At 30.4% G+C, this 16,404-nt stretch overlaps 1 protein-coding gene across 1 annotated transcript in view; it reads left to right on the top strand.

Annotated features, from left to right (window-relative positions):
- The first annotated feature begins 10,010 nt into the window (after positions 1–10,010).
- Positions 10,011–16,404, top strand: part of LOC126885868 (zinc finger FYVE domain-containing protein 26 homolog) — a 95,941-nt gene continuing 89,547 nt past the window's right edge. The window contains exon 1 of the mRNA XM_050652640.1: positions 10,011–10,509. The gene's annotated coding sequence lies outside the window, so the exon portion shown is untranslated. The remainder of the gene's footprint in view (positions 10,510–16,404) is intronic.

Consider the following 16,404-nt stretch of genomic DNA (forward strand, 5'->3'; position numbering starts at 1 on the left):
TATACCCATGATACATTAACAATTATTACGTACCTGTTGCTTTTAAAAACTATTTAAAAGTCACTACAATATTATAAACTTTTTTGTTTCTGTCCTCACAACAATAAAACTAATATATTATACATTTGTTTACCTTTACCTTTACCTCCAAACCACAGCTGCCATATCGGATAATTTTTGACATGTCATTTGAACATCCAATCAGAACAAAGTTATAATGCGCATGCGCCGGGCTGATAGGTTTTAACATATAAAAAAATCACCCTCTATCGCCGGTAAAGAAGTATAACTTCAAAAAAGAACAATTTTAATGGAAAATGCTTAAATTCTCTTGTTTTTTACAATGAATAAACTTGAAACTTTTACAGGTTGTAGCTAATTATATGAACTATACATAATTTCACTTCTTACGTTAATTGTTTACGTTATGCTTCATAAATAAACAATAAAGTTTCAAATTTTGAACGCTCATATATTTGTTTATATGTATATAAATCGGCGTTTATTCGTGTCAAATTTCAATGCGACACGAAACAAACCTTCAACCGAAACTCTAATTTAAAAAATTCGTTTTTTATCGTAGTCTTAGAAAAATCACCGGTAGAGACGTTTTGTGCTACAATTAACATTAGAATTCGTTTTGTCGTATTAATTAATTAAATGCTTTTCTTTAGTTCAATCATTTGGGTCAAATCTTGGACGTTAATTTGACTGCCTTTTCTTCAATACAAATGACTAAAAATTTGCAGACATATGCATTCGCGAGGTCCAAGGATCATTTTCTATATCATGCCGCTGTACACTAAAACCTTGGGGGTGGTTGCCACCCCATCTCGTAGGCGGGAATGTTTTTATTACATTTTAACCATGCAAATCAATGTAAAAAGTAATTCTAAGAAAAAAATGTTTTTTACATTTTCTTCGTAAAACTAATATTTTTCGAGTTATTCGCGCTTGAAAGTAACAGTTTTTCGATAAAAAATCGACTTTTTTAGACGGTTTTTTGAGAATACATCGAAAAATATACATTTAATCAAAAAACTGTAGATATCAAAATTGTATCTTTTAGTAACACAAACCAAATTCTTTTTCTGTGATATTTTAGGACCAATACAAACCACCGAGATACGGCATGTTAAAAGTTAGCTTTTTTCGTCAAATGCATAATTTGAAATATTCAAAGTAAAATAACGGAAAAACTTTGCCTTTTTCGAGGAAAACTTGAAAAATATTTTTTCAAGTATACAGTTAGACCTTTCAAAAAATAATAATTAAAAGTTTCTAGCCTGAAAACTAAGCGACTTATGATCAGAAAAAGGTCGGTACCTGCTTTTCTCTATGAAAAAATCAGTGAAAACAACCCCCTAACTACCCTCCTAATTAAAAATTAGCCTTCAACTTTCTGAAATTCCTTTTATATTTGTATTATAAATGCACCCAAAAAGTTTGACCTATTTAAAAGGCCCAATTTTAGAAAAATTTGAGTTTAATGGAAAATTCATTTTTTGGAATTTCCCATTTTTCACCTTTTACTTCAGAATATCTCCAAAAATACTGGAGATACGAAAAAAATGATGAATTACTAAATTGTAGCTTCTTTAATAACTAAAATTTCCTTGTATATAGATTTTCATTACAGTGAACAGTTAGCGAGATATAGCTGTTTAAAACCTCTATTTACGAGCAAACACCCCCTTATTCGAGCCCTTTAAACCTACCCTAATTAAAACTAAGGGATCTTACGGAATTTAGTTTACACAGTCTTATAACTCTTCAAAGATCCTACAAAGTCATTTTTGAAAAAACTTTTTATCGCCAAAAGCTATATCTATAAAACGAATTTTTTTTCGAAAAATTCTGATAGTCCGCTTATGGATAATTTTCAATGTATGTATAATACCACAGAACCGGTTCGTATACTGGAAGATGACTAAAAAACTATTTGTATTTGTATTTGTACATATTTGTAAATTCGCATTTTTGTGTAAATAAATGTTTTTGTAATTCTTTAATTCTACTTTTTTTCTGTATAGATCTATTAAAATATCTACTTATAAAAACTGTAATGTTATTAAGGGTGGTTTTTAAGGGTTGAAATATTATGATATTATATCCTAAAGTATAAAACAATCATTATTTAACCAATCCAAACCAAATTTTACCCATATTAAAGTTTCTTCTTCGGGTGCAATGTCCGTTTATCGAACGTTAGCGATCATGTTGGCTATCATAACTTTATTCGCAGCAGATCTGAAGAGCGATTCCGAAGTATGACCAAACCATTGCCTCAAATTTCTTAACCAAGATGTTCTTCTTCCTCGACTTCTGCCTAATATTTTACCCTGCATAATTAGATGTAGAACGCTATATTTTTCCAAATGTCTACAAACATGCGCAAAATACTCGAGTTTTCTAGACTTTATCATTTTTACCAGTTCTCTGCCTTTCTTCATCCTGCTCAGAATAATATCATTACGCACCCAGTCCATCCAGCTTACCCTCAGCATTCTTCGATAGCACCATAATTCAAAGGATTTTATTAAAGTTTACAATGTTTTTATATAATTTTTGACAATAAGGGGTAGTTTACACCCCTAAAAATAATCAACGCCCTTAAACATGATATAGAATATGAAGTAGAGGGTGAGATGATCCTAATCCCAAATGTTTATGCAAATCTATGCAAGCCGAAATTATTCTTTTAGGATAAGTAAATTTTTTATATATAGCTCCAACAAGGGTGGTTTTAAGGGTTGAAATATTATGATAGTATATCTTAAAGCATAAAACAATCATTATGTAACTAATAAGAACCAAATGTTGACAATATTAAAGTTTAAAATGTTATTTTATAATTTTTTACAATTAGGGGTAGTTTTCACCCTTAAAAAACCAAAAGCGTACAACGGCTCAATATAGAAAATGAACTAGAGGGTGTAATGAGCCTAATCACAAATTTGTGTACAAATCGATGCTGGACGAAAAAATTGCGAGGTTTTGCCATTTTTTCAGCTTCATTTCCTCGACTATATTATGTACCTGTTTTTCTGATAGCAGTAAGATGTATTTTAATTTAAATAAATTGCTTACATTCTTCTTCTTGTGTAAATTAATTAAATAAAAAAATGTACACCCTGTATAAATATTTATCTTAATTTTTATACTACTGAATAGAGAATTAAATAACATTTCAAATGAGCTATCACACAACCCCTACTCTTATTTAAAAACAATTATACATTACGTCATCACGACCAGATGGATGACGTCACTAGTATGTCATATATGTCAAAAATTCATAATTTAAAAATAAAAATCGACCTGTCTCAGGATTTCTCTCCAAACTCACCCATTCTCGAGATAATGAATTTATTCCAACTCAAACGTCCTCACTGTATGTATTTTACTTTGTTACGAATAGGCCCGACAACTAATGTGATTTTTGTTGTTATTATCCTTCTCATGTTTACTATGCTCTGTTTTTAAACCAGGAGGAGTAATTCGAATTTACCACGCTGTGATGCTTGTTTGTAATTGGTCCAACCGCAGGCAATTTTACTCCACTAATATGAAATTTTGACATTATTAGCATTTCATTAGGTTAATTAAGTTACATCGGTGATTTTTTGAGTTTTCTGCGTTATTTCTTTAACTTTTAGATTTTTAGTCGGCTTTTTTATAAAAACAGTTGTGTTTAGAACACTTTAGCGACGTATTAGTATAATATAATATTCATGGATTACTGTCAAAGGCCGACATGATCTAACAAAAAAGAAGATGTATTCGGTGATTTTTGTAGTGACTTTCTTGGATGTGAATATCTCTTTTTAGTTTACTCCTCCTGATTTTTATTATTAAAATTTTTATTTATCGAATAGGTAAGAAAAATAAATAGCTGTATTACTGTTAACCACTTCGTGCCGGACCGTCATTTGGCAAGTCAGAAGTCAGCTCCTATATACGGATTCGAGCGCTCACCGAACGGCTTCGCGCGGTCGTTTGAAATACAGTATAAGGTATAACACTACATCTAATTAAAGTTAATGTAATAATAACACTAATTTTAGAAATAAAACTATTTTTATTAAATTTATTATTCTACATAGTATGTGAGTTAAATTAAATTTTATCCATAAAATACCATTTTAAACAAAAATTATTAAAAAAGATAAACAGGATAATTCGGATGGAATTCCCCAGATTATTTTGTGCTTGATATCGTCCCAGTATCCTAATCTAGGAAATTTCATCCGAATTATCTTGCAAGGGATAGTAAGGTAAGTTGTAAACAGCAGCACAGTAACTTCACCTCCCACACAATCCCATCAGTCAAACAGCCAAACAACCTTATCACCAATCAAATTAACTAAATCTAATCTCCTTCTGGACATCACTCACTTTTGGGCGCGGTTTCCCCATACCTGAAATATGATGCAGATGGTGGCACCGCCGTATATGGCGAACGAAAACGCATGATGCACCCGTGTGCATCACCGTACTGAGCGGACAGTCAAGCATGATGCACACGGGTGCATCACCATACCGAAGGGGTTAACCCACGGTTATTAGACTTTATTACGGTTGCCTTGACCTATGGTGGTGGGGAGACTTATATTTTTGACTTTACGTCACAAGAGTACACATTCCCATATTTTTAAATGATTTTCGATCACTTAATGTGTGTTATTGTGTATATATGTGTATTATTTGTGTTATAATAATAATAGCTTTATTAATAATAATAATAATAGCTTTATTGCCCAACAGTTTCCCATTTACAGGACAATGATAAAAATATTACATAATTTATAACACCTATAGGTAAGATTTAAGCAGTAGTACCAAAAAAATAACATTAATAATACAAGTTAGACTAAAATTAATATAAATTCAAACCGAAAAAGAAAATAAATTAATAAAAAAAAAATAAAATAAAAAATTAGTGCTTATTTCAGACACTCAATAGCTACTTTTATAAAGTTCCTTTGAGAACATGAAAAAATGTCACAATGCTTACCAATAACATTAAAATTTCTACACATTACATTAATAGGAGCCTTACATAGAATATTTGTACGAGCTCTTGTACACCTAAATAATACATTTGTTCTTAAATTTGACCTTGGAATATTAAAATTAATGTTTTGTAATATTGAAATACAATCAATTGCATTATTAACAAGTTTGTACAAAAAAATTAAAGATGCAACTTTTCTTCTTAATTCTAAACTACACATACTAAAACGATCACACAAGTAATTATTATCTATACCTCTAGCCGGATAAAGACCATTTACTTTAAACATTAAAAATTTTAGAAATTTTCTCTGAACGCTTTCAATTGCAATGTTATGACAATCATAGAAAGGACTCCATACAATACTGGCATATTCAAGTTTAGAGCGGACATAAGTATAATATAGCAATGTTAATGACTTGATATTATTAAATGACTTACAATTGCGAATTAAAAACCCATAAGCCTTCAACGCTTCAGAAACTTTAACACACATATGTTCCACAAAAGTGAGTTTTGTGTCAAAAATTACACCCAAATCCTTAACCGTGTTCTGCCTTTCTAATATTCTATCGTGACAACTATAGTTAAATACAAATAAACTTGATTTCCTGGAAAAAGTGACTACTTTACATTTTTTTGTGTTAAGTTGTAATTTGTTGCTGTTGCACCAATTTTCCAATATTTCTATATTCTGCTGAAGTTGGTTACAATCATCCAGCTCCCTAATAGTAGAAAATATTTTCAAATCGTCAGCAAAGCCCAATCTTTCGCATGAAATATTTTCAAGAAGGTCATTAATAAATAGTAGAAAGAGCAATGGACCGAGATTGGAACCTTGTGGCACACCAGACGCAGCAAGATATTTTTCTGAGACATAACCATTATATGCTACAAACTGCATCCTTCCCTGAAGATACGATTTTAACAATAAAAGAGCACTGTCAGTAAAACCAAATGTTGAAAGCTTGCTAAGTAATACTTCATGATCAATTCTGTCAAAAGCCTTCGAAAAATCGGTATATATAACATCAACTTGGCCATTATCGTCAATAACTTCAGAAAGATATTGGGTAAAATAAACCAAGTTGGTTACAGTTGATCTTTTATTAACAAAACCATGCTGATGAGATGAAATATAAAGTTGAACAGAAGATAAGATCCTATTATATAATACGATTTCGAAAACCTTTGAAAAATTAGATAAAATAGAGACAGCTCTATAGTTTTCTATTTCTGACTTCACACCAGCCTTAAATATCGGACACACCCTTGCTTCCTTCCATAGTTCTGGATACTTCATTTGTTGTATAGATAAGTTTATAATCTTGGTTAAAGGTATGACAAATGCACCAGCGCAATCTTTAATAAGAAACGAGGGAATCTTGTCAGGGCCTGATGTCATCTTATCTTTTAACTTTCTGATAGCAGCATTTATTTCATCCTCTGTAACCGATTGAAAATTAATTGATGTCATATATGGGTTTATTGGATAATTGCAACCACCTTCATCATCAGAAACTAAATAAACACTACTGAAAAATTCCGTAAAAGCATTCACTATGGCTTGCGGATCTTTGTAATCACTTCCCTCAAAACTCATGTTGCCAGGAATTCGTGATGATTTATTTCTAGAGTGAATGTAAGACCAGAACTTAGTTTTGTCTTGAGAAATATTTGTTTGAATATCCTCCAAGTAATTGTCATATGCCACCTTGACCTGATATTTTATTAGTCGTCGTAATCTTTTAAACTCAATAAAATCGGAATGAATCTTAGATTTTTTATATTTGCGTCGGAATTTAACTTTTAGTTTTATGTTTTTTATAATTTCGGAATCAAACCAAGGTGGATATTTATGAGCATGATTTTTGTAAACCGGAATATGCTTATCAAAAATGTCATAAATTTTATTATAAAAAGTTTGTACAGCAATATCTACTTCGTCGCAGCATTCGATAAAACTCCAATCACTCTGTAGGATACTTGAATATAAGTTAACAAAATCTGCATTCCTAAAATTATAAGCTTTATCAAGTGAATTTGGAATAAACGTTACTACTTTAGAAAATATGTTGTTAAAATTTATTAGTAGAGCCGGATGATGATTATCCTCAGCTACAAGAGGCAAATCATCGTGAGACACAGTACATTTTATATTGGATGCTATCAAATCAAGTATTCGTTCAAGTGTATTTTTTATATTATTATATTGATCCAAGTTATTAGTATTAAAAAAATTTAAAATTGCTGCAGTTTTTCTATCCGATATGTCATTCTCAATAAATTTAGGCGCATTAAAATCTCCCAAAATAATCACAAAATTATCATTCAAATAATCAAGTTGCTCTAAAGATTCAAAGAAAAATTCAAAATCTAATAAACTTAACTTATCAGGAATATATAATACCATTACATAAAAAACGATATACCTTATGCTGCATTTAATAACTAACATATCAATTAATGGAAACTGAAGATCAAATGGTGAAGTATCCATTACCTCGGACTTTATAAAATTTTTTATTGCAAGCAAAATGCCACCGCCTTTTGTTTTATCCACTAAATCAAATTTACGATCTTTTCGATGTACATCGTAATCATCAGTAAATAATTCATTACTGGATACTTCCTCATTTAACCAAGTTTCACTTATAGCAATTATATCAAATTCAGAAACACTAACAGCAGCCAAAAAAGTCTTCAATTTACTGTTCAATCCACGCACATTTTGATAGTAGCATAATAAATCTTCTTTACAAGTTGAAAAGCTGTTGGGATTGTTCAGTTTAAATTTTGGACTATTCTCGGCACACCATTAATATACTTTATTCGGAAGTTTTGTTGGCCGTCCGAATTTTTTACAATAAGTTCCTCTTTTAATTTTTTATAATGTGTAATCTGACGCGGAGTGTGATCACTCGCAACAGAAACATTTTTATAATTTCCATTCCTAAGAACTTTTGAATTGCGAATTAATGTTAATACTTGATTTTCATCGCGTAAAACTACTTTGATCGGTCGAGTTCTTCCATCAGAAAATCGACCAACCCTAAATAGCCTCAGATTTGAAATATCAAATTGCGGATCTAAGAGATTAATAATTTTATTAACCTCCAGCTTATCATTAGCGACTTCACCCTGTTGACTGTGATCTGGAACTCCAAAGATGACCAAATTTTTCTTGCGTCTATTTCTGTCGTTAAGTTCCTCGATGACTTCTTCTAAATCCACCTGCTGTGTACTAGGTTGTATTTTCACATTTTCAGCTTTCAACTCTTGAATATCATTTTGAAGTGATATAATTAATTTTTTCAAATCGCTTATTTGATTGCCAATTACTCTACAACTTGAACAAGACCAATTATATCCTTTATCAGGATCACTCAGGACACGGAGTTCCTCAGATGTTATGTTAACACAAGCATGTCGATAATGTCTGTTGCAGACCGAACATTGAATCATTAATTTGGTTTTAAACGATTTATTACAACACATACAAATTTTTGAAGGCATGGTGTAATAAGAATAAAACAATAAATGAAAAAAGAGTAATACACTAGCACGCCACTGGAACCAGCGAAAAAATCCAAGTTGATTCTGTATATAAACAGTAGTTCTTTTTTGGTGATTATGTGTTATTATGAAATAATAAGACAAATAGTACACATTTTATCTTATACCGGGTGGTGAATCGTAAAAAGGGCCATAAGAAACTCAATGTAAAATTCTAAATTGTTGAATTCCTGCTTCCCTAATTATTTTACATCAAAAGTCATGAGAGAATACTAGTAGAGAATTAAAATCTGTATTAAAATCAGAAGTTAAAATTGTTCTACGATTTAGATTTAAATGCATTCCAAAATTTTGAAAAACATGATACATTTGCCACAATAGGTATGCGTGTAAAAGTTAGGCCACACGTTACTATTTAACTGACAGTGCTCACACCATTGACTAAATAAAAAATCTTTATTATTAATACTTTCTCCGCAACTGAGGGTATCTTATCAACTGTATTGTTTTTAAACAATAGATGATAAAATAAAAATATTGACAGTTAAAAAAAGTGAACATTATTGCATTGTGTGTGACCTAAGTTTGGGCTGAAAACTAAAATGTATTACATTTTTACAAAATTTTGGAATATATTTAATTACGTAGACCAATTTTAACAGTTGTTTTCAATACAGATTTCAATCCTCTACAAATAGTTTCTAATGTCTGTTGATGTAAAATAATTAGAGAAGCTGGAATTCAACAGTTTAGAATTTTACATTGAGTTAATTCAAAATTTTGACGCATGTCAAAATTCTCAATGTGTTTTAATTGTATTCATTTTTTTCGTATCCTGAGAAAACTAATAAATATTTTTGAAAAATTTAAACTCAGAATGAAAGACTACATTATTACCGAGGGCCGAAAGTCCCTGAAAACTTCTATAATGTTTATTTTAATAAGTTACAGGGCTGAAAATAATCGCACCTTTAATGTTCATCAGTTAGTTGTTGATCTAGGCAACCGTAGTAATGTCTAAGAACCGTGGGGTTAACCATTCTTTAGTAATATGTTGGTTTTCAACATCTCTTAAATAAACAACGCTAAACTCAGACGCAACTTTCTAGATATTTTAGTCGGTAATTTTGCCAATTTTAGTAAAATTGGCAAAAAAAAATTACTAAATAGTTAATAATCACTAAATAGTTAGTAATTTTGCCAATTTTTGCAAAATTGGCAAAAAACAAAAAAATTATCGACTAAAATATGCTAGCACTATATTATTATTTCCCTGTGTTCGTAATTATATTACCCCTAGCTCCCCTATATTTTATTAATAATTTAATAATTCTTTAGTCTGACTTTGACAGGTCTGTCAGAAGTAAACTACGTATGCTTTGTTGATCCGTTAGCAGGTGGCGTTAGGAGCAAACATAATAATTGATTGCATTATTATTTTAAAATAATCTGTTAAAAATATAAATAATTAAACTTTATTCAATTTTAAAAATATTAATTAAATTTCTAAGTTTCGCGCTAGTCTAGAGTACCACCTTTTTCGTAGCAGATAGAAAATACACACCATAAAAGAACATATAAATAACCAAACCTTTTTATAGTGTTGTTCTGTGAATTATAAATATTTACAAATTAAACCTCAGATATGTGTCAAATAAATTGTATGGAAACCAAAAACAAATAAAACTAATATCTCTTGGACTCTTGGAAAAAATGTGAAAATGAGGATGAATCATCAATATCAATCATCTATTTATCACTCAGATGCTGTTTATATCCGCTTCTCAGTCATTATGTTTATTGTTATTGTACCATCTGCACTGCATTGTCTACGCATGATCGACTGACCTATTAAAAGTTATTTGTTTTTTATAGTGTATAAATATGTAATTTGCTGTGATATCAAGTGAAACCAACACAATTGTTGCATCTTAATTGTGATATGTAAATATACTGAAACAAATGTGATTTTACAGGTAATGAAACCTTGAATAAATACCTTTTTTCATATTTATTTTCCATTAACAATTAGAGTACCTAATACCTACCCTTCTGTTACTCTTCATTACCTTTTTATTCTTTAATATGCTAAAATAGAAATTAATTTAACAAACACCTAATCAAAAGGTGCAATTTCTATATGTTTCCATTGCTGTATACCTTTTGGAATGAATGTGTAGTGTATATATTTTACCAGTCAATCTGTTTCAAACATCATTGAGTAGGTTTTTTGTTTAGGCTCTGTGTTTATTGGATCTTCTGATTATTCATAATACCCTTCCAGAAATCTCAATGATAGGTTAGTAATGCCTTTAACTCTTGCTATTAGAGTCTTTCCTTTACTAGTTAGATGTAAGAGAACAATTTAATTTTATTTTATTTCTGTAATCTTGAAAATTATTTTACAATGTTATGTTATCTTAACATATTAAGCGCCAGACACAATATTGAAAAAATGCCCCCGGGCCAAGGCATACTCATCATAGCAGTTTCATCAATACACAGCGGTCCCTAAGGACCTCCATAGAGTATAGGCAACTTCCTACATTGATCCCTAGGGACCGCCATGGCGCTTAACCTTTTCCTTTTGTAGTGATTGATACAAACTCAGTTGATTTCCTTCAATATTTTAGAAATGATTCCAGTTTCAGTCTTTCTACGTACCTACTGTCTATATTCTATCATTTCTTCTTTCTTAATGTGTGCTTTTGTTTAGCTTTAGTAATCTGTGTATGATGTTTCTATCATTACTACATTATTTTGGCCATTTCTATTGTAGGTACACTGTAATCTAGATGTTATAGTTAGAAACGAATGTAACTACATTTAGAGATTTATTAATTATTGGGTAACTTGTGAAAACTGTCGAAATTTTAGTCCAAATTTTTTTGGAATACACATTCCAAATTAAAGCAAACATGAAGGCATATGCCAGTGGCGTGCGGTGACTTTTTCGGAAGGGGAAGAGATTCAATAAGGATATAAAAATATTTTCTTAAGGGTCGAGGGTCGAGCCACTTCCCACCTGATAACACTCTGATGCGCTATAGGGGCTCTCAATCAGCAAAGTGCTTATGTGAGACGTCCTGGGTACAAGGACTTACACACTAAATCCTACCCCGATCAATGCGTGAGGCACTCTATTCCCGCTATTTCTAGTGACTAGTGACCTATCATTGATCTGTATTGCTAGCTCGGGCCTTGAGTCCTCGCGCCGGGCTTTGTTTCCTAAAGAGGAATTCTATTTAAAAAAAAAATATATTCCGAGGCATTTTCCACAACACACAACTTTCAACAATATGACACTTATTTATACTTGAGGTCTATTCTCCTATCAACTTCTGATAATTGTTGAATGCAGTCTTTTTCAATGGATAATAGGGCTAAATTTCGCTTGTTGAATTTCTTTTAAACTCTTAATTTGAAACTTTTAAATGAAAAAATGAAATGAAAAACTTCATTCAACTGATGCAGTTGTGGCTGGGATATTTAGTACCTACTAATTCACACAACTTGACCACTTCACACAGTGACTTGTTTAAACCAGTAGTTATAAAGAAATACCCAGATTTCTGGGTATTTCTTTATCACTAATGTCAGTTGTTTCATAAACGACACTTAACTGAGAATGCAAAGCTGGGATATCAAAAGATTTTCATTATTTAATAGTAGTGAAATAAATTCCTCTGTGGGCAATTTTGATGAATTATGATTAGAAATATTAAGATTATATATAATTCTACAAATTTTAAATCATTAAAATTTTGAAAGTTGGAATTCATTTGTTATAGAATATTATCAAAAGGTCTCTCTGTTGCCGACATTATCAATCTTCATTATTTTTCTTTCATGTTCAAACCCCATATTTTCAGTTTTATCCGAAATATTTTTAAACTGCTCTCGTTTTTTAATTATGCTATTAATAAAGTCATCAATTTGTCTTATACAAAATGCAATGTCATTTGACTTCATCTGTAAACTGTCAAATAAAAGATCAGTAAAAGGAAAAATATCTGCAAAAAATTTAAATCGAAATATTCTTTAAGGCGAATGTACATGTACGTACCTAACCACCGCTACAGCAGTAACAGTCGGAAGGTGCTAGGATGCGCTGGGACGGTTGCTTCCAGTCTACCAAAATTCGCGCGACTAGTGGGTTGCGGTCATTGAACCCTGACCAATTTTAAACCGGACAACTGCATGACAAGCGGCGATTTTGAGATGCGCTTCTGTCAGGAGCGGACTGAATATTTATGTAGTTGAATTGTGTGCATATTGATTTCGTTCGTACACGATTACTTTTTAATATTTTTCAATGCGTATGCCTAGGTAATATGTAGATTACTTGGATTAGCGAAAAATTTTTGTTATTAAATAGGTATTAATTAATAATAGCTATATTTTCTTAGATCGAAGTAGGTATAGGGAAGCGGTGCTTCCCCCGCTTCCATGGACCGCACGCCTCTGGCATATGCACATTTGTGCATATGCATGTCTGCATTTGCACATTACGTTGGCGCAACCAGTCATTAGTTTTAAAACATTATTAATGCTTGGTTAAGATTATTAATGCTTGGTTGCACCAACAAATCTTAGCCCAGCTCAGCTTATAGATTCATAATTTTCGATTTTTATCTAAGCACATCTTAACTGAGACGAAGTTTAAAATGCAATCCAGGTGGCAATCCATTGTAACAAGCTGAAAATTGATCTAAGACTCAATGGTGTAACACATATGACATATGTTTGGTAAGCTGAGCTTAAGGCATGTTTTAAGCTTAAGATCTATTGGTGCAACCAGGCATAAGGTAGGAATGAAATACTTCGTTTCCTGGGGTACTATTGTATTTTAGAGTTATATATACAATAATTATTTAATAAGAAACAGTTTAATAAGAAATAGTGAGTTAGTATCTCTTATATTATATTCTGCAAAAAAACTATACAACCATCTCCCTCTACAACTTAAATCTGCAACACCTTTCCCCAAGTTCCTTAAAATGACAAAAGCCTATTTATCTGAAAGACCATATTATTAAATAGCAGACTTTCTTAACCAATAACTAAGAAATTACAGTATTCTTATGTATAAGTAGAATCTTAATCTATATTTGAGTGTCATATGCAGCAGCTTAACTTATTAAATTTCTTAAGGTAGATTACGCAATTTGCATTTTTTTTTAATTTTGCAATAGATTGTTACTGTTTTTTATTTCACTTTATTATATTTTATTTATATTGATGATTTATATAATTTTAGTAAATTGTGTTTGTTATTGTTTTTATTTATGGTTCTTGTAAGCTTTGTCTATAAAATTGTTAAATTTTTCATGACAATAAAGCATATTTCTATTATATTCTATTGATACATGACACTGAAGTTGGTACTTAACATTTATTTCATCTCCATAACTTCAATTTTCGAATAAGCATTATAAATATCATATTTCTACATTCATAAAATGAAATCCAACCCTCCTATGATCAGAATAATTATGATGTTTATGACAAATTGTTTACCGTTCTAAACATAATTTTGTTTCTTATCAACTGCGTAAATATTTGTATCTGTGGTATTGTAATAAGTTATTAGCACATAGTATAAAATTTATTCACTTGAAATTTTTCTATAGCATACCTATTTATTATTATTTTTCAATTTACTTGTGTATAAAATAATTCTGTCTTTTAAATTTCCAGAGCACGATATTATATTGTTATGTTTCTGATTCTATCTTATTTTTCCTAAAAATTAGACTTACTTGCATCAGACCCTGTATTATCAGTCTTAGCATTTCATATCGCTGTTTCCTCAGTACTTCTCCCAGGTACTATTGTAACTTTACTTTTATTGTGTTTTTTACTTCGTATTCTTTGCTCATTTCTCGCCATACTTCCATGTTCGTTTTCTTCTGTGTCCATGCTATTATAAGCATCCTCCTGTAACACCACAGTTCAAATGACTATAGCTTTTTTATGTGTTCTTGCTTCAATGTCCAGCTTTCAAGCTTAGAACTGAGAGTAGGAGTTCTTACGTTCTAATCTAAGGACTTTGTTGCACAGAATTATTTTCATTTTTACAAACGCATTTCTTATGATTTCTATCCTGACCCTTATTTCCGTTGTTTGATTATTATTGTCTAAAATCCAGGTTCCTAGGAATTTGTATTTATGTTTTCTATTGTTACATTTCCCAAATGTATGTTTGTTTTATATGTGTTTTTTTAGTTTTTATCATGTATTTGGTTTGTTTATCTATATTTTTCACAGAAACTGTTTGTTTTGTTTAGGAATAATAATTGGAGTTGTTCAGCAGAGCTTGCTATAATCACTGTGTCATCTGCATATCTTACGGTGTTAATAGATCTTATTAATTATTATTCCTTAACTTTGAGATAGTAATGCTTCTTCAAACATGGCTTCACTATATACATTAACCTTTGGATGACCAAGGGGGTAAATTTTGACCCCAACGTATGTTTTATTTAATAAATTCAGAAATACTTTCAATTTTAAACTCATTATTTTTTTATTTGACTTTAATATCATTCTAGATCATATTTTGTAATAAAAAAATTTTTTTTTATTATTTATTTGTTTTTTCAGGATTCGAAAAAAATGGACGCCATGTCCGTGGTAATATTTTCCAAATCTGTCTTTGTCTTACAACGAACTCAGTCGAATAGAATATTGTCAGTCAGACATTGACAATCAGTGACAATTTTAAATATTTGACATGGCATCGGGAATATTTTGAGTTGTTGATTAAATAATATTGATATATAGTCTATTTGATAAATAATTGATTTAAGACGTGGACTTAATAAAAAGTTATTTATTGTGTATTATTTGTGGAAGATCCAAGCAGAGAATACATCAGGATAATATATTATGTGAGTGATCCAAGTATTTTGATGTTAAAGATGTTCAAAATTGTAAGCGTTCCATAGTAACAATATATTATTAAAAAATCACTTTAACACTTTTTCTCTTTTCTCGATTGAGTATTAGTTTTTGTTGTACATATAAATTATTACCATCACTGAATACATAGTTAGTGAAAAAATTATCACATTTATTAACTTAATTAATAATTTGCAATTATATAAATAACAGTTATCCAAGAACATTCAAAAGCCATCTCTTTAACTTAATGATGACATTTTCAAGTAGAATGACATTCTAGTAATGTTTACATATCCATACCAGTGTGAATTTTACTACACGTAATTTGCCATGTAAAGACAGAAAAAGTAGGGATAGTCGTAAAATATTTGCGAATTATGTACCCATGGTCTTAAGTAAATACCGTCTATTATGTGGAATTGTTTTTTCAAGAAACATTCCAATATTGAAAAAACATTTTTTGTTAAACCTGTGACGAGGTAAATTAGTGTATATTTTAAAATTTCTGTAGTTTTATGTTCAGAATGATGATTCCTGTTTTTGTTCAGTTGTGATTAAAATATCTGTTTTATTAATGTTTATTTATCATTTATTGATACAATAGTAACATTAAAATTTCGAATATATTATTTCATTTCTTAAAACCACTTAATTTTTTTGTCAATTGTCATTTTTGACTGGGGGTCATTTTTGACCCCCGTTGGTCATCCGTGTAACAAAAAAAGGTTGGTCATCGGAAGGTTAAATAATAACAGAAACATAATACATCCCTGCCTAACTCCTCTCTTGATTTCAATTTCTGGACTGTGTTCGTTATCTATTACAATTTGTGCTCTTTTATTCCAGTAAAGGTTTGTTATTATTCGTAAGTCCCATTTTTCTATGTGTTTTGCCTTAGAATTTGAACTAATTTTTCATGTCACTTTCTCAATTATGCTTTTTTAAAATCAACGTAACAAACATAC

The sequence above is a fragment of the Diabrotica virgifera genome, chromosome 6, assembly GCF_917563875.1.
Source record: "Diabrotica virgifera virgifera chromosome 6, PGI_DIABVI_V3a".
In the NCBI taxonomy this organism is placed as follows: domain Eukaryota; kingdom Metazoa; phylum Arthropoda; class Insecta; order Coleoptera; family Chrysomelidae; genus Diabrotica; species Diabrotica virgifera.